Genomic DNA, 19,702 nt, shown 5'->3' on the forward strand with positions numbered 1-19,702 from the left:
AGCATTTTCCCTCCTTCCAGCCATAAGAGCCAAAAATATCTCCAAACATTGCCATATGTCCTCTGGGGAGCAAAATAACCCTCACTTGAGACCCACTGACTTATCTTGTACTGATAATCTTTGAAATAAAGGATCACAGTATATATAGAGTCTTATATACAAAGAATGCAAGAAAATGGAGATGGTTAAAGCAGAGAATTTAGGGGAGAAAATGGCTGGAAATGAAGGCAGGGGCAAAGCCAAGAGTGATTTATGCCATGCTATGGATTCTGAACTTTAATCCTGAAGGCAGCATTGGAGACACACACAAGAATTTTAAACAGGGCAATCATGTTTGAATTTTATAACATCACTCTGTCTTCTTGTGAAGGATGGATTAGAAAGAGGATTATAGATGACAGGAAAATGTGCTATAGAAGCAAGAAAATTATGCGGAAGGATATATATTGACTTATTAAGAATATTTATCTTTGGATGAAGATTATGGTTTCATTTTCCTTTTCCTTATCTTTATTTTGAATTTTCTGCAGTGAAAAAAATACTGCTTTTGTAATAAGTAATACATTTCATTAAAAAAAAAAGGACATCGTAGCAATTTGGACGAGAAATGCTAAGGCCCTGAACTATAGCAGGGTCAGGAGGGTGGAGAAGGAGTGGTTGATCTGAGAGTGGCTCAGGAAGTAGAATTGTCAGGGCTTGGCGATGTGTGTTTTGGAGGCATGGCTGAGGGAAAAGGAGGAGTCCAAGAGGGCCCTTGGGTTTCCTGCTTGAGCAGTTCATAGAAAAAGGGGGTTTAAGAAGATGGGACAACAGTTTAGGGGAGAGGGTGAATTTTGTTTTGAATGTGGTATGCGTGAAGTGCTTCTGAGCATCTGCTTGGACGAGGTACCCAATTTTCCATTAGAAAGAGGAGTCTAGTGTTCAGGAGAGGTTTTGGTGGAGATACAGATTTGGGAATAACAAAATGATAGAGTTATCTTTTGCTATGAAATTATCTAGGAAGAAAGTACACCTTGGGAAAAGAGAAGGGCCGTGGATGGATTCCTGGTGGTAAAAGTGAGGCAGACAAGGGGCTTGAAGAGTTCCCATCCAGGGCAGTGTCAAGGAGGCAAGAGGGAATTCTCAGAGGAATGGAGTAGGAGACTGTGAAATGACAAAGAGAAGGCAAATGTGATGCTATGCTTGCTTTTATATTTAGCATTTAGATCTTCAGTAACCAGGAAGAAGCCATTTCAGAGGCACTGCTGGTTGCAGTTATAAGTTAGGTAGCAGTGGGTTTTGGTAACAAAATAGAGGCCTGGAGAGAAAACCATTCTTTTAAGATGTTTGCTTTAAAAAGAAAGTGGGAAAGTAGATGGTCTTTTGATGGACAAAAAGTTTCTCCACGTTGTTCATGTTTCTTTGTATAGAAAAATGTCCTGAGGATTTGGAGAAAAAAATAATTCGTATTTAGAGGACATAATTCAATTTAAGGGAATTTTTAATGTGAAAATTGTCTGTTTTGCGGGTTTTTTGCTTCACTGTTAAATTTATATTTTGAAAAGTTGGTAAAGTTAAGAAAAAAAGTTAATCATTGTACTTGAAACTTAGCGTTACTCCTTTCATTAAAGAAGGGAATCAATCCACTAAAATGAGAAGAAAAGGCATCCTTTTGAAGGGGCTTGCTTTTGACAAGTGTATGCATTCATAAATTTATTTTGCATCTCCAAAGAATCACTTAAAAATTTTATTAAAGTGAACAGTTTCCTATCTATTTTATTTCACTGTCTTTCTCTTAGAGTCATTTTATTCCTTCTCATCTTTAAAAGTTTTTTTCTAATGATTAGAAATATAAGGAGAAATAAAAGTAATTATTATTTAAGATATAAGTTAAGATATTTTATACTGCCAGTTATTAAGTATTTTAGTTGTGGTTTTAGCATCTAAACTTTTGTTTCCTACATGTCTTATTTTTCGATTATTTACCACATTGTATTTTGAAACCTTTATTTTAAGAGTTTCTTATTGTAAGTGCTTGGATTTTGAATGATCGTAGAAATATATTTTTATTAAACCATTTCCTTTGTCTTCTCCTAATATAATTGGTGTACTGTATATATGAGAGAAGCATAATAATAGAAAAGTCAGCTATGAATCAAGAGTATTGGGTATAGATCAATGGATTTGCTTACTAATGATGTGACTTTGGTCAAGTCGTTTATCCTTCACGTGAATTAATACTCCACTTGTTAGAATTTCTTGAGATTTTAGCACTGTTCGTCATTTACATATGAAAACTAAATAAATCTTATGTCATGAAAGCATCTAAACTTTCATTAAAGGAGTAAGTTTTAAAATGAGAGAAGAGGTACATGGTTATGGAGAATGAAATAACAGATAAGTAGAGACCTAATTGTACAGTGTCTGTATTTCTGGGGCAAGGGGTGCATTCAGCATCCTTGGACAGTAATTATTAAGGTACTTGGGCTTCTGAGGGTAGAAGTAAAAAGAAACAGCATCTGGTAACATAATATAAAAAGTAATGGAAGGTTATTAAAGTTTAGAAATTCACCAGTAATATAATCTTAAAATTTTTGCTATGGGTAACTACATATATGATATTTGAGCTATGGAGTTTAAATAACAATTGTATTGTTTGTTTTGTAGCAGGAAATTAACAAACTCCCAGTGTAAGCTCTTAGGAATAATAGGAAATTCAACAATGTTGTTGAATTACATAGAGTATAGCTTCATTTTCTAAGTTCAGCATACCTATCAATACTAATTAATGATAAATTTATATCTTCTATTTTATTAGAATGATATTGGATAGATTTGAATTGTATGAGAGAAAGTAGAAAAGAATTTCTGTTTTTCTGTGGCTCTTACCTTCTCAGTGGTGGGTAAAATTTAAAGGTAAAAACTGCTGAAATTATGTGTAACAAAAAAGAAATTAATCCTTTGGACTGCATAAATTTTCAGAATTAGAAATGAGTATATGTTTTATGCTTTAACTACTGTTTGTATGGAGACTATAGGCCTAATGTATTCTTCTACGGAAATGCAGTCTTGAATAATTAGAACTTTTTGACTGAAAAAGGGGCTTTATTTACTTCAGTTTGGCAGACTTTATACATTTGACTTATTTCAGACTCCTGCCATGAAATGTATATTGTGTAAACTATAAACACATCTTCATTTATTGAACCACAAATAGCTGTATTATGGACAGGATATTTCTCTTAAAATAGATGATCACTTTTACAGTGTGGAGAGAGAAATAGAACACTAATCAATTAATTTTCTAAATTTCTCCTGCTGCGGGTTTCATCCAGGGTTAAGTCCCTCACCACATGTAAAGGTCTTTCTATAAAGAGTGATGTGTGGTATGAGATAGTTGAGCTGCCATTACTTGGGTGCGTTGGAAAACCGCTTTCTATCATCCATTGCCAAATCCAGCATGACCATCCATTACTTAGTCCTAAAAGGCTCTTTTGTAAAACTTTCTAAATAATTTACTAGAGCTTCAGTAAATATTGCAGTTAGATTTCTGTCAAGACATATCGAGTAGAAATTCTGTTAGAGTCTTCCTTGAAAAGACAGGCTGAGGATGGGAAACAAGAATATTTCAGAATTGAGGAATAACTCAGAAAGAAACTTTGTATATATAAAATAGCTTTTAGTGTTACTAATTTTTAATTTTTTGGAATTTCTTCTGAGTATTTTTAGGACATTATAGATGAATGTTATCATAATAATTTGCAGATCTATAGTTTCTGTTGATTGTAAGCAACTATATTTGACTCTGTCCTGCTTAACTAAAGAGGGGATGCGTTGGAAAATTTCTGAGGTGTTTTCATTTTAGAAGAAAGTGTTGAGCTGAGCCTTAAGAAAGAAAAGAAAAGGCAACATCAAGGTCCTCATTAGCCAAAGCTTGTGGAAATTTTCTCTAGAACACTGTCCTACGCCTGACAGCACCAAACACTCCCAGTCTCTGTTTTTCTGTTGAAATTTCAAATTCTTGGAAAGAGGATTATATTGGGTCAGTTTGAGTCAAGCATCTGTTCCACTAGATCAATCAGCTGTAGCCAGTGGCCAAGACCGCATTGTACACACATGACCACTAGGGGAAATGGACAGTCACGTGTTTTGTGTCCCGTGTTCTCTAACTCTTGGCTACTCAAGGCATGTGTGTTTACAGCAGCCCTTCCACCTTGGAGATGATGCACAGTCACTTCAGCTACTGCACTGAGAGTCAGTGTCGTGGGACTACTGTTCTCTGAGTCCAGCATCTCTTGGTGATTTTTATTTCTTTAACAGTTTCATTATCTTGTCTTGAATGTCTATATATATGGAATAACAGTAAGAGGAAATGAAAGAGGTAGAGGTAAACTACACATTTTGTGTATAATTCCATGTACTTTGTGAATACATATATTTAAGTATATAAATATATTCTTTATACATATATATGCACATAGGTGTGTATATACATAAATTATACCCACGTACATTTCTACACAAAAATGATGAGAATGAGAAATTATAATACTGGAACAGCAAGCAAGAGCTTTTAAGAAAAAGCTACAATCCTTCATTCTGCAAGGTGCCAGAATCATAGCTGGCCAGAGTCTCAGAGTAAGTCTCTGTGAACAATTTCTAGCTTATCTAGCATTTGGCCTACAACTTCATTAATTGAGGGAGGGGAGATCTTTAGCCATAACCTTATTTCTAAGGGGTCTGAGCCCTTGGTGGCTGTGCCTGTAGAGTTGTGGTAGTAAAAGCAATAGTATAAGTAGTATAAGCAGAGATCACTTGGGTTACACTCTTACTCCTTCTAGTTCTTAGGGTGCTCATGCAACCTCATTCTTCCCTAATGGACAGTACCAGTTACTCTAACCAACATTCTTATTTCCTTTTCTGCTTGTTCCTCAGTGATTGAGAATTCCCAGATGGCTGGACGGCAGTCTCAGTTGGAACCGTCGTCTTTTCTTATTCTATCTTGGAGTTATTCTCCCTTTTTTCTAAAACCTCCAAATCAACAGAACCCCAAGTTGTGGGGTTGCTTGCACCAGGGCAGATGGTCCTTGATGAAGATAGTCCATGTTTGTGCCTAACCACCATGGCTTCTTTCTTCATACGCTCATTAAGCAAACATCCAGCTCTGTTTAAAATGTGAAAAATTTCCTCAAAACATTATCCCGCCACATGGTTACTAATAGCCTTTTCTGCAGAGAATGTCTTCTGGTGAACATTCATGTGGGACGTTTGGGTTCCCAAATCTCTTCATAATATTTCTAGTCAAACATTATCTGTTGTGCAGGTGTCTTCTATAAATTCTGACCCCAGATCATTGCTCCTCCTAGGCAAAGTGGAAGATCTTAAGTGAGTGCTCAGATTTTTGCATGCAGAAGATATTTACCTTCTCCATTGTTCTTCAGTATTGTCCCTGAGACATGCTACAATCTTAAAGCAGTACAATTTTGCCTTGTGCCAGCATATTGCATGACTGTAAACCCAATTCGTGATAGGAAACTTCTTTGCTACCACGGGTTTGGGTTGAGGGAGACTCACAGGTGTGACAGGAGTCACGTTCCTGGTAATGTAAACAATCTCTTGCAACTTACTCCTGCCTTTGGGGGCTCTCTCAGGCCTGATTGCATAAATCACTTCCATTTAATTATGGAAAGCTGATCGGTAACCCTGACTTTACAGCTAAGTTGATCTAATGGCACCTAGTTTATGATGGCAGCTTGGGTTGAATGGTAACCTAATGTCCCATTCAACATTGGATCCAAGTATTAAACCAAAAGATGATACCTGCTAAAGGACACTTGGTCTAATCCTAAACCCCAAGTGCCTCTTCTAGATTCTTCCATCAGAGCTGGTCATAAACTTCATATATCATCCAGGTCTGAAGGGCAGAACTATTTGTACTGGAACCTGGGTCAGCTAGAGAGCTGTTTTTGCCTTTGCACCCGACTCAGACTTGACAGCCTTTTAAAGGACATAGTAAAAGGCTAAGAGCAGAATATCCAAAATCCAGGATCTCATCTGTCACTATGATTCCTTGGCAAGACTAATTCATTTTAGAGGAGATATCCCAATATGTCAGCTATGCTTCTTAAAGTGTGATTTAGGAACTAACAACATATCACTTAGGAACGTGTTAGAAATGCAGATAATCTCAGATTTGCTAATCAGAATCTGTAGTTTAATAGTATGCCCAGGTGATTTGTATGCATATGGAAGTTGGGGAAGCACTGCCTTCGATGATTTGACCACAGGGACTCCAGGGGGAGCCTGCTTGTTTCCCAGGGATTTATCTCCGTCTCCTGCCCTGCTCTTTCCTGCTCTTTAGATCTTATCAGTGTGGCATCATTAATGTAATGGATCTGTGTGGTGCTCTGTGGGAAGGTCAGAGAAATACTGCTCTCCTTCAGATAATTGACAATTGCTTTTTGTGATTCCTGTGTATGAGAATGGAAAAAAAATGTTGCGATATAAAATATTGGAAGCTCTATGAATTTGATTCAATTAGAAGACCACATCTAGGATAGATTGTAGCTGAATTGAAGTCACCCTCTGATTGTGTTTCTTATGATCATAATAAACCATAGTAATTTTTATTTTATTTAAAACCCAATAAATCCTAATAAATGATAGTAATTTTTATTTAGATAAAAATATCATTAGTATTTTATCATAGCTTAATTACTGAATTGGAGCACAATGATCCAAGGTCCACAGGAATTAGTTTTATCATAGATCTGTTATCCAATATAACCTCAAAGTTTGGGCATTCCTCTTTTTGCAAGACATGGCCTGCTAGTTAACAGGCTTTTTTTGGTAAGGCTTAAAGGAGAGTTCATAGTACAGTCTGATGAAAGTAGACTTGAGTCCTCCCTCAGTTATATCTGGTCTCCTTTTCATGCAAAAGGCCCTGGATCTGTGACCTGGGAGTTAGGCTAGAAGCTCTGTTCTCTAGGCTAGTGGCTCACTAAGGCCTTTGTAAGTTAACACTGGAATTGTTTTGTTTTACAAGAGTTAATCAAGACCTTAGGAGATGTCTAATGCTTTTATTTCTGGAGATCTCTTGATTAATTAATCACATCCAGGAATCTTTGTATGTCACACTATTCTGTGTACCCTCATGGCAACTCCAGCCCTATTGCTTATTATGATGCTAATCCTTACTTTGTTTCTAGCAGTTAAATGAGGCCACCTAAGTTTGGCCATCCTGGGCTCCTACGACTTCCACTGGGATTGTGTTCACATTAAGTTTACCCACTAACATTCCTGACCTAGAGGTGGTAAGCTGGTCACACACTATTGAAAATTTGGATTGTCTTAACTTGTCTTAATTTCAAGGGGGTAGTGGAGAACATTACAGCTTAATATCAAATTATGTACATCATACCTTTCCTGAATTCATCATCATTAATATTATCTTCATATTCATTTTTGGAATATGAAATTATTGTCAGCATTGTCAAATTAAAGCTAATTTTACTTTAAAGAACAGCAATTAATTTGCTGTTGGAATAAATTACTTTTGTAGAATATATTATTTTGTTAAATGAGCTCTCTTCTCTAAAATGTTTCGACACTCTTTTTTTTTGGTGTTCACACTGTGATATCTCACTGGCTTCTCAGGTTAATTTTTGATGTACTGAAGAGAGCAGTGACATATTGAGAAATGGTATGACGCAGGGAAAGTACTAGTGTCAGGAACAAAGCGCCAGGTCTCGGCTGTGTTTCCTACTAGCTCAGTGACCCTGGAAGGATTCTCAACCTCTCTGTACCTCAGTTTCTTTTTACAAAAAGAAATGAAGAAAATATTCTGCCTTACCTTATTGCTTTGGTTACTTCAGATAAATTTAAAAATAAATTTTAAGTTTTATATATGCCAAGAAATCTTCATTGAACACATATTATGAACCAAGCTGTATCCTAGTCACTTAAAATTAATGTGAAGCACTTTACAATAAGGTTTTAATTAGGCCTCTAAATTCTGAGAAAGCTTAATTAAATTTGGTAAAAAATCTAAGAAACAAAATTACTTTGAAGACAGTTACAATATGTGTATACCGATGTGCATGTATGTACGTTTGTGTATTAATGTATATTTCTGTTTTTGACTTGGGAGAGGAGTTGGAGAAACTATGTCAAAGAAGAGGCATTTTTCTCCTTGATTTCAAATTCTTTTTGTTAGAAAATTAAAGAATTTTGGTTTAAAATAGTGGATAATTTTGGTTTAAAATAGTGGAGATGTCTTTAGGGATGGGGACAAACTCCAAAAATGGAAAACAGAGTACTCAACTGAGAGACCACTGAATTGAATAAACACGTATTGAATGCTTGCTATATCACTAGATATTTAGTGGGTATGATGACATTATTTGTACTTTTCCTGCCCTGCAGAAGCGCTCTTCAGAAAGTTTCTCTATAATCAGTGAACGATGCTATATTCTATGCTTACTTTTCAAAGTGTGGTCTATGGACCAGCATCATGGGCATCACCTGAGAGCTTGTGAGAAATGCAGCATCTCAAGCCCTCCCCCAGAGCTACTGAGTCAGGACCCTCCTTTTAACAAGATCACTAGGAGGTCCATACGCACATTAAAGTTTGAGAAGCACTGCTCTGGATCACATAAACAATATTAGGTTCAAATTTGAAATTTTTCCAAATAATTTGATGTTTGTTTTTATACCTCCACAAAATCCTCGCTCTTCTTTTATGTATTGATTTTTCCAACTTTTCCTATGTCAGAACAGAAAAGACTGAAAACAAGTGAACTAATTAACAGTAATTGCAACCCACTCTGATGTGTTTTCTCTTCTTGTAGCTAAGACCCTAAAGTGTTCAGTTTCCTATCTGTCTGTAGTTACCTGGTAACCAAGATTCTAGCACTAGTAATTCCCCTTTTCTCTTCTGGTTAGACTAACCACTGGGCTCATTCCAACTCCCACCCCTGCCCTGCTCCTTCGTGATGAATTGGTCTTTGCCAGGGAATCACTTTTTAACAGAACCCTGCAATTTACAATTTGCTCTCTTCAAGCTGAACTGCTTCTCAAATAGACATTGACCTCCTTTTTCCCCTCACTGAACCTTTTAAATACATTTGAATAAAACATAATGTAGCAAAATAGTTTTAACTATGTTAAACCCATTGGGTTCTTTTTAGGGGCTTTTCCAGAGACCCTCAAATAATACTATACAGTTATGCACCGCATAAAGATGTTTCAGTCAACGATGGACCACATTTATGCCGGTGGTGCTCCCATAAGATTAGTAACATAGAGCCTAGGGGAGTAGTAGGCGATCTCATCTAGGCTTGTGTAAGTACACTCTCCGATGTTTGCACAAGGATGAAATCACCTAACGTTGCATTTCTCAGAATGTATCCTCTTTGTTGATGCATTATTGTATAGTCAGCTGCAAGGTTGGTTATTTGTTAGACTAACTTTGATATAAGCTTTCCAGGTCTAGGGAGGCGAAAAAGCTAAGAAATAATTAGAAAATGTCTAAGACTAGCTATCTCCTGGTCTTGACGCCTTTGAAACAAGACAAGACAATGCCAGGATTAAACCTGCTCAGTTAAGGCTATCTTTAAGAAAAATGAAAACACACAAGCAAACAAACAAACTCAGTATATACGGTAGCCTTAAAATAAACCCTAAGTAGGAGGGATGCAAATGCTTACTACTTGGTTACGAGTTTGAGAAAGAAGGTGAGTAAATTGGAATGTAGCATCAATTTTGAACTTAGAGGGTGTATTCTGGAGGAGTAAAGCAAAGATGATTCTGTTCATTGTAGTGAACAGAGAAACAGGTGAGGATTGCATTGGGTTGAAGAATGATTCATAGATTCTCTTACATGCTGCTGGAGTGATTCTCTGTGTCTAGGCTATATTCCTACAGAACAAAACCTGTGACTGATAGGGGATCAAAGAACTGAAGATTGTATAGGGTGTATCTAAGAAATGAAAACATCCAAACTGAGCTTTGATTCAGGCTTGATATCCTTATTTATCACTGAATGTTTTCCAGAATGGCTTATTTTTAAGGTAAGAAGTTTAAGCTTTAACCATATCATTGGGAAATCTGTTACCTCTATTTCTCCTTTATATATCAGACATTATACATCAGTAAAGCTTGTCTTCTGTGTTCCTTCTGGCCCCATCTCTTATCTTTGATTTTTGTCCTCACTGCAGGAGCCCAATAAGTTCATATTATCCTCTCGTATAATGTCATCAGAAAGTATTTGCCAAGCAACTACCATATGTAACATTTTAACATTAGGCATTCAAAGAGGTTTTTTGGGGGGATATTTACACTATAGCTGAGGCCATAGGTCTATAGAACAATTTGCAAGATAGTCTGCTCAGAGAAATTGCATTATACACACATTTAATTCCACTATAAGTTTTTGAGTGGAGGGAAGGAGATCAAGAGAGAAATGCATATAATAAATTAAATAGTTCCATTCATGGAGAGAATATGACCCAGTGAGTACATACAGACCTATTGTTCCAGATTTCCATATTCCTATGATGTTATATATGGTCATGACGGTTTTCTCAGTATGAAACATCTCTTTGAGCTCAGTTTGATATAGAACTGAGATTCTTTCTTGTATAGGTGATTTAACAGGTTTGAAAGGGTTATTTAGACTATACTAAACTTGATTTTTACTTTACACCCTGACAATCTTATAAGGTACTCCTTTATAATGTCAAAAATGTGTCCATTATTATGGGAGATTAGAAGAGTGAAGTGGTTCTCTCAGGGAAGTTAGGACAATTTGAGTTGGGTCTTAAAGGAAAGATAGACATAAATGGCATAAAATAAAATCTGAGTAGTGTTGAATGATAAATGGGTGAGTATGTGAGTTAATACAGGTGGCTAAGTTAGATTCAACCAAATTCTTTTTGCTTTTAAAATTATTTCACCTTAAATAATGAGTGTTCATAAAAACCATTTAAATAATTTTCCACACTACTTCAACTTTTTTTCTTTATTGGTTTGTTCCAAAAAACCATATCTTAAAATTGTTTTAGTTACCATCATATATGACATCCTATAGTCTAAGGAAGCCAAGCCCCTCAGCCCCATGCCTTTCCTGTTGAAATGAGATAAGAGTTTGTGTTAGGAACATTTTCATAAAACCTAATTGCTCTTGGAAAAGAGAAATATAGTTACAGATACAAAAATACTTGCTATTACTGTTATCAGTTTAATTGTCTCTGAGTAGAGAAATAGGAAAATTACAACCAGGGATGGAATAGAGATTAACTTTTCAATGTACACTCTGAAGTATCTTTAGAATTTTTTACCACATGCATATATGAATTATTAGAAGAAAAAGGGGGGATCACCAAAACTGGTGATAGTGTAGCACTTTTTATATACCCACGTGCTTTGTATGTTTAGTTAAATGCCAAATGGATAATACAGACTGGTCGTTTGGTAAGAGATAATAATAATTATTATGATAGGGGATGGCATGTGTAAATTAGAAAGTTTAGTTTTGCACAAGTTTGAAGAATTGGAGGGAAAACACATGGGAGTAAGAGAGTTTAAGAATAAGATGCTATACTAGGAAATAGAATAAAATGGGTGAATTGGAGAGACATGTACCAGGATGAGTTATCAGATACTTTTCTTGATGGTAGAGAGAAGAAACTTCAAGCTTTCAGGCCCGGACACTGGGAAGAATGAGAGTGCCACTGAGAAATAAGAAATTTCAGAGCTAGTTCTAGGGGAAAGGTAATGATTTTGGATTTTAAATAAAATAGGCAGATGATGGACGAGGATATTTAGGTAGCACTTCCTCAGGGTTTTATTTGTTGTTTTTTATTTAATTTCCAATCATTATCAAGATTTTTTAGCCGTTAGTTTCAATTGTTTAGCCTGGGTATTAGTTAAGCAATATGGTGAACTAATTATGAATACATCATTGACTGTTGGTGTTATTGCCCAATTTGTATTTTAAATCAGGGCTTCAACTCCTTAGGACCATAGGAGTAAATATATGTATTTGAAGAAAAGATGGATACAGGTCTAACTTACTTTACAATCTATCTAGGTTCGGCCCAGAGAGAAATCGCTAACTGCATAAGTTGCTTCATTCAAGGAAAATGGTCAAAACTTCTTCTTTGCTTCCTCTTTGCTATACAAGGTGCACATTATTGGATATATAACCTAGTTTTACATCCTAGAACCACATGTCCAGCTACCCTCAACTTTTCACTTTTCCTGAAACATGCCATGTCCCTTCATTACTCCTTGCCCTTGTACATACTGTCTGGAATAATATTTCACTGCTCACTTTACCTTCTTGCCTTTTCAAACTTCTATTCTTCTTTCAAGATTCAGTTCAGATGTCCCCGTGAAACTTTTTCTCACTGTATTCGTTCTGTAACAAGTTATCACAAACCAAGCAGCTTAAAAATTTATTTTCTCACAGTTGTGGAGGCCAGAAGATCCAAATCAAAGTGTCAATAGGGCCACTCACTCTAGAGGTTCTAGAGAGTTTCCATTCCTTGCCTCTTCCACCTTCTGGTGGCTCCAGGTGTTTCTTGGCTTGTGAGTACATATCTCCAATCTCTGCCTCCATCTTCACATCTCCTCTGTATTGGTGTCTTTGCCTCTTCTGTCTCTTATAAGTCATTGCATTTAGGGTCTGCTTGAGTAAGCCAGGATGTTCTCATCTCAAGATCCTTAATTACGTCTTTAAAGACCGCTTTTTCAAATAAGGTTACATGCACAGGTTCTGGCTGGACCTTATCTATTTGGGGGCCACCGTTCAACCCACTACACTCACCAGACCCACAGTTCATTCATTCATCTTTTTGATGTCTGTTGAGTACCTAACAATCATTTTCTCTTCAATCATTCCATGGAGCTTGGTTCATATCTCTATGTTAGCACTTACTATGTTACATTAAATTTATATATGTACTCTGCCCCACTAAGTTAAAAGGTTCTTTGATGGATACTATTTGATTTATCTTTTCTTATTCCCTGAAAATTGAAACCTCTGGTGCCTTGTCATTTTTTCTGAACACTACTTCCTGGTGGTCATAATTTTGGGTGATTTAATTAACAACAAATGTGATCCTTCCAATATGCTAACTTTTCGACTACTTTCTTCCAATGATCTTGTCCTTTGTGTTATCTCAACCATTCACTCCATGGACGTACCCTGGTCCTTATCATGGCAAATAACTGTAACTACTGCAAAATTTCAGTTTCAAGCAAAGCTCTTTCCTATGGTCACCACCTCCTATTTTTTCCCTGCTGCTTCTCATAAGAACTACTTCTTAACGATTCCTTGACGTCATTGGTCCTACCCCCTTTTCACTGTTGCTCTCAACCCTCAAGCACCCATATTCCTCCTTATCTAACTGGATTTACTGCCGATCATTATAATCATTCTTTTCTTTTGCTTCGTCATACTCCTCTTCTTTTTTACACCATTATTTTTTTCTTCTTTACTCAGTCTCGTCAACATACTAATAAGCTCTTATTTCTCCTATAAAAACCAAAACCTTCTGCTGCTCCACCTTTTTTCCTTTTATAGAGTGTCTTATAAAGGGCTGTCTACATTTGCTGTCTGCAGTTTCTCTCCTCCTACTCTCTTTTGAATCCACTGCAACAGACTTTCACCTATGCCACCTGAAAGATACACTCCTTATTAGTATCCCCAGTGATCTCCACGCTGTTAAATCCATTGTTAAATCCAGTTCTCTGTCTTCATCTTAATTGACTTGTCAGCAACACACAGCAGGGTGATCACTCCCTTCTCTTTGAAATTTGTTTTTTCACTTGACTTCCAGGATACCACGTTTTCTTGCTTTTTCTACTCCTTTACTGACTGACTGCCCTTCCTTAGTCTCTTTAGCTGGTTCTTTCATCTCCTTCAGTGTTATCTCTGAACTACCACAAAGTTCAATTCTTAATTTTCCTCTTATTTTCATCTGTACTCACTTTTTAAAATGATCTCACTGAGTCTATGGCTTTAAATATCAAAATTACTATCTTATTCCTGGACCTCTGTCCTCAACTGCTGGCAAATATATGTAACTGAATCCTTGATGTCTTCACTTGAATTTCTAAGATATCTCAGACTCCAAACCGAACTACTGAGCTTGTTTCCCAAACTTGCTTTACTGAAAGTCTTCCTTGTCTCAATTAATGGAAATTCTGGAGGCATCCTTGATTCTGATCTTTCTTTCATACCTGTACCCAATCTGAACGTACATTATTGGCTCTAGTTCAAATATATCTGTACTCTGACTACATCTTATCCTTCCATTGCTAGCAGACTGGTCCAAGCCACTGCTGTTGTTTAATCTAGAGTCTTACACTATGCTGACTGTTCTCCCTGTTTTTGTCCTTGACCCCTGCAGTCTATTCTCCCTATAGCAGCTTGGGGGTAGGGGGCTGTTAAACATGAGATTATGTTTCTCCTCTGCTCAAATTCCTCCAATGGCTTCCATTTCATTCAGAGTAAAACAGCCCTGCTGTGGATTACAAGGCTCCACTCAATCCGGACATCTCTTTGATGCTGTCTGTAACTTCTCTCCCACGTTCTCACTCTGTTCCAGCAGCAGAGGCCTCTGTTCTTCTCCTTCAGCCCATTAGCAGTCTAACTTCAGGGCTTCGACATCTGCTCTTTACTCTGCCTGGAATATTCTTCCTCAAGACAGCTTGCAGAGCTTTGCATTTTCTTGTAACGTCTTCTCTGACTACTCTATTTAAAACTGTGTCCCCAACACTTGTTTCCAAAATAGAGAAACATAGAAACACTGGGAGAGAATGAATCTTGTACTCTTTTATAGCTAAATCTAAGTGGAGAATAATCATATGATTGGGAAATATCGTATTAGTATTAAGAAAAAATTCTTAAAACAAAATTGCATTCTGTAAAGGAATAAAAATAAAAACTTGAAGCTAAAATTACAATCTGTATCAGCATATACGTCCCAGGAATACTTGGTAAATGACATGCTCTCTACTTAAAGTTGGGTCTTCTGATTTTAAAGTCTTTATTAACTAATTTCTTTTCTCCCTTACTCCCTTTTTTCCTCACATAATTATTGGTCCTCTGCTTATTTTCTTCCCTTTTGATATATGTGAATAAACAAGTAATGTACTTTTTTCCATCCTCTAGGTTAATTTTATAAGACATTTTAAACCAATAATGGCCCTTTATGGAACAAGGCTTGTTATAACTATGAAGAAAGATGTATGGGCATTTATAATTGTACTTTACAGTTTTATACATAGATCTAGCTTTGAGTCATTTTAATCGTGTTTCTGTCCAAACAAACTTGATTTAAAATCTTTCTACAAGTTATTATGTATCAAATATCTTACCAAAGTCAGATATAGTTTATACTTCTGATTTTTTTTTTTTCAACCACAAGATTCTCTACTATAAAGAAAAAAAGTCATCAAATTAGTCTGGCCTGGCTGCTTTGTTAGTTCCTGTAATGTTGTCTGAATAATGGCTCATTATTTCTCTACTTGCTCTAATTTCTTTAGAAGGGATGACACAATAATTTTTTAGTTGTTCTAAATATCCCTTTCTCCCCTTCATGCTCCAGAGTCATATATTTATTGCATTTAGCCTTATTTTATAATTGCAATATGCACTCGTTCTCCTAACCATGTACAAATTAATCTGAACAAATTAGTCCACAAAAATCGATACCATTCTTCACTGAATAGCATATGTTGAGGCACAGTGTTGAAGAATTGAAGGTGAAAAACTGGAAATATTGCCTTGTAAAGAAGGCAGGGCAACAGTTTTGGGGTGATAGTTCATGATATCAGTGTCAGTATTTATAAAGAGATGAATTTAATCTATTTAAAGTCAAAATGGGAATAAGTTATTTCTGCTGTTTTCTCCCTTTTTATTTTAATATGGAGGTTTATTCCCCTGCCTAATATTCTCCAATGACTTCTAATTGTACATAAACTAATATTCAAACTCCTCACTACGGTTTCTAGGCTCTTTTTCATCCTTGGGTTGTTTCCTCTGCATAATGCTCTCTCACACCAGACCGCAGTTATACCTTGGCTACTTCCTTTTTATTTTTGAGGTCTTGGCTTTCAGAGATACCAGGGCAGAAAGGCAAGCTGAGGAATCTGGGAAAGCAACATGTTTTAAAACATGGTATTAAAATAATCATATTTGTGTTTTACTATAATATCATCTCACACCTGTCAGAATGGCTATAATTAACTAGATAAGAAATAAGAAGTGTTGGAGAGGATGTGGAGTAAAGGGAACCCCCATACACTGTTGATGGGAATGTAAACTGGTGTAGCTACTGTTGAAAACAGTTTGGAGAGTTCTCAAAAAATTAAAAATAGAAATACCATATGATCTAGCTATCCTATGACTGGGTATTTATCCAAAGAACATGAAATAAATAATTCAAAAAGATTTATACTCCCCTATGTTCATCACAGCATTATTCACAATAGCCACGATGTGGAAGCAACCAAAGTTCCCATCAATGGATGAATGGTTAAAGATGTGGTATATACACAATGGAATACTACTAAGCCATAAAAAAGACAAAATTGTACCATTTGCGGCAACATGGTTGGACCTTGAGGGTATTATGCTGAGTGAAATATCTGACAAAGACAAATACCATATGATTTCTCTCATATGTGGAAGATAAACAAACAAACACATAGATAAGGAGAACAGATTAGTGGTTGCTGGAGGAGAAGGGGATGAGGGGAGGGTGAAAGGGGTAAAGGGGCACATTTGTATGGTGACAGAGAAAAACTGGACTGTTGGTGGTACAGTCTATAAAGAAACTGAAATATAGTGATGTACACCTGAAATGTACACAATGTTGTAAGCCAATATGACTTCAGTAAAATAATTTTAAAAAATCCTATTTGTGTTTTATTTTTTATTTTTTTTCTTTATTGCAGTAACATTGGATTATAACATTATAAACCTTTCAGATGTACATCATAATGTATTTCGAATTCTGTGTAGATTACATCATGTTCACCACCCAAAAACTAATTATAGTGCATTACCACACTTGTGAGCCTAAGCACCCGTTTTGCCCTCCCCCCTTCCCCCTTTCCCTATGGTAACCACCAATCCAATCTCTGTTGCTATGTGTTTGTTTGTCATTGTTTTTATCTTCTACTTATGAGTGAGATCATATGGTATTTGACTTTCTCCCTCTGACTTATTTCACTTAGCATAATACCCTCAAGGTCCATCCGTGTTGTCACAAATGGCCGGATTTCATCATTTCTTATGGCTGAGTAGTATTCCATTATGTATATATACCGCATCTGTATCCATTCATCCCTTGTTGGGTGCCTAGGTTGCTTCCAAGTCTTGGCTATTGTGAATAATGCTGCAGTGAACATAGGGGTGCAAGTATCTTTATGCCTTTGTGTTTTCAAGTTCTTTGGATAAATACCTAGCAGTGGAATAGCTGGATCATATGGTACATCTATTTTTAATTTTCTGAGGATACTCCATACAGTTTTCCATAGTGGCTGCGCCAGTTTGCACTCCCACCAGCAATGTATGAGGGTTCCCTTCTCTCCACACCCTCTCCAACACTTGCTATTTCTTGTCTTGTTAATTATAGCTGTTCTGACCAGAGTGAAGTGATACCTCATTGTAGTTTTGATTTGCATTTCCCTGATAGTTAATGTTGTTGAGCATCTTTTCATATGCCTGTTGGCCATCCGTATATCTTCTTTGGAAAAATGTCTGTTCAGATCTTTTGCCCATTTTTTAATTGGGTTGTTGATTTTTTTGTTGTTGAGCTGTATGAGTTCTTTGTATATTTTGGATATTAACCCCTTATCTGATATATGGTTTGCAAATATCTTCTCCCAATTTTTAGGTTGTGTTTTTGTTTTGTTGATGGTTTCCTTTGCTGTGCAGAAGCTTTTTAGTTTGATGTAGTCCCATTTGTTCATTTCTTCTTTTGTGTCCCTTGCCCGGTCAGACATGGTACTTTAAAATATGCGTCTAAGACTGATGTCAAAGAGCGTACTGCCTATGTTTTCTTCTAGAAGTTTCATGGTTTTGGGTCTTACATTCAAGTCTTTAATCCATTCTGAGTTGATGTTTGTGCATGGTGTAAGATAATGGTCTACTTTCATTCTTTTGCATGTGGCTGTCTAGTTTTCCCAACACCATTTATTGAAGAGACTCTCCTTTCTCCATCGTATGCTCTTGGCTCCCTTGTCGAATATTAGACAACTCCTAAAAGGGTGGAGGATGAGTGACTGGTGAACAGTATAGTAGTAGGGCAGTCAATTAGGAAGCTGCTTCAGTAATTCAGGTGATTGATGTTAAGAGATGGAACTCAGGGATCCAGAGGAAATGAGAGAAATGGGACCAAAGATGATTTTTCAGAGGTAGAATTGGGTGGACATGAGTACTGTTATATCTTCTATGGTCTGCAAAGGAGGGAGAAAAAGTCAAAGATGACTTTGGGCTTCTACCTCAGGTAACTGGACACTTGTTATTATCTTAGAATGAGAATACAGTATTCGGTATAATGAGTTCAGGTTGGTATGGTTGAATTTGATAGATCAGTGTATTATTCTGAGTGGAGATGTTCAATATATAATATGTATTTGGGTCTTGGGAGACAAAAATCTGAGTCCTGAGTGAGGAAGTGAACACTGAAACAAGAGAGAGTGAGAAAACTGAAAGGACGAGAAAGTCAAGGATAAAACTTAGAGAAGAGAAAGAAATGCCATGGTTTTTCCTACTAACTCTCTGAACACTTCTTAGTCACTTTTGCTGTATTTTCTTCATCCAATATGTCTCGAAAATTAAGCTTTCCTTAACATTTTGGCTTCAGCAGTTTCCCCATCACTTCTTTTTGCATATGATTTTTATTTTTAATAACTCCTACAGAGCCATGTAAGTTGCAGTGACATTGGAAGGAGTTTGTTTTCCAATCATCCCTCTCTGTGTGGTTACCTCTTTCTTCCATCGGGCTTGGCTGGCACAGTTGCCCTTCTGCTACCTTTCAGAGACAGCTTTATTACGGGCAGCCATGCTAATCTCAACTCCTTAGGCTAGTCATTCCTAATACCTCAATCTAAAATAGACACATTGAGTCATTTACTATTACTTTAGGCCACATTAATTTTCTGTATTAAAATTACCACTGTCCAAAACACATTGTTTCTGTTTGTTTATTGTCTGTCTCTATCTATAGGAGGTGAGCTCACTTACTAGTTTTGTACTCTGGACTCCTTTTTGTATTTCATTTGTGCTTAATGTTTTCTTTTCCAGGAATCTCTTCCCTTAGACATCCTCTTGGGTCATACCCTCATTTCCCTTTAGTTCTTTGCTCATGTCGAGGCTTCTCAGACAGGCTTTCTCTGTCTATCTTGTATCCAATAGACCCCCACTTCCATTCTTATCACCTTTTATACCCCTCTTTTTCTTAACAGGACTGACATATTTTTTATGTGTTTATTGTCTGTCTCTTGCCATTCGACTGTAAATCCTTGAGGATAGGGACTTTGTTTTCTTCACTACTCTGTCCTTAGACATTAGGATGGTTCCTGGCACATAGAATTTATTCAGTTAATATTTGACGAGTAAATGACAGAATGTATAGAAATAGAGAAGTCTCATTTGCCCAGTGGTAGGGTAAGAGCCTTGGTCAGCCAATTTGGCCATCTGATT

The 19,702-nt window shown here is 36.5% G+C and overlaps 1 protein-coding gene across 6 annotated transcripts in view; it reads left to right on the forward strand.

The window, feature by feature from the left end:
* The window catches only part of GPC5 (glypican 5), a 1,274,841-nt gene that overhangs the window by 61,881 nt on the left and 1,193,258 nt on the right, over positions 1-19,702 (forward strand). The gene's annotated exons all lie outside the window — the stretch shown is intronic.

Source organism: Equus caballus, chromosome 17 (assembly GCF_041296265.1).
Source record: "Equus caballus isolate H_3958 breed thoroughbred chromosome 17, TB-T2T, whole genome shotgun sequence".
Lineage (NCBI taxonomy): Eukaryota > Metazoa > Chordata > Mammalia > Perissodactyla > Equidae > Equus > Equus caballus.